A 233-nucleotide genomic window follows, 5' to 3' on the forward strand; every position below is an offset into this window, starting at 1 on the left:
ACATATGCCCAACTGCCCGGCCCACTTAGGCTGTTATAAGCAGTTGTGATTTCGTCTGTTATTGAGGTTATTATTAGTTGTGATTAGCCATGAGGATGAGAATGTCGTGGGATGAAGGATAAAGATAGGAGAAAATAGAAATAAAAAGGGTTGAAATAATGTAAATAAGGATAGTTGTAGATGAACACCTGAGCACGTGGTCAGATGCACGCACATATGTGTGTATATGTTTC

The sequence above is a fragment of the Penaeus monodon genome, chromosome 23 (genome assembly GCF_015228065.2).
Source record: "Penaeus monodon isolate SGIC_2016 chromosome 23, NSTDA_Pmon_1, whole genome shotgun sequence".
Classification (NCBI taxonomy): domain Eukaryota; kingdom Metazoa; phylum Arthropoda; class Malacostraca; order Decapoda; family Penaeidae; genus Penaeus; species Penaeus monodon.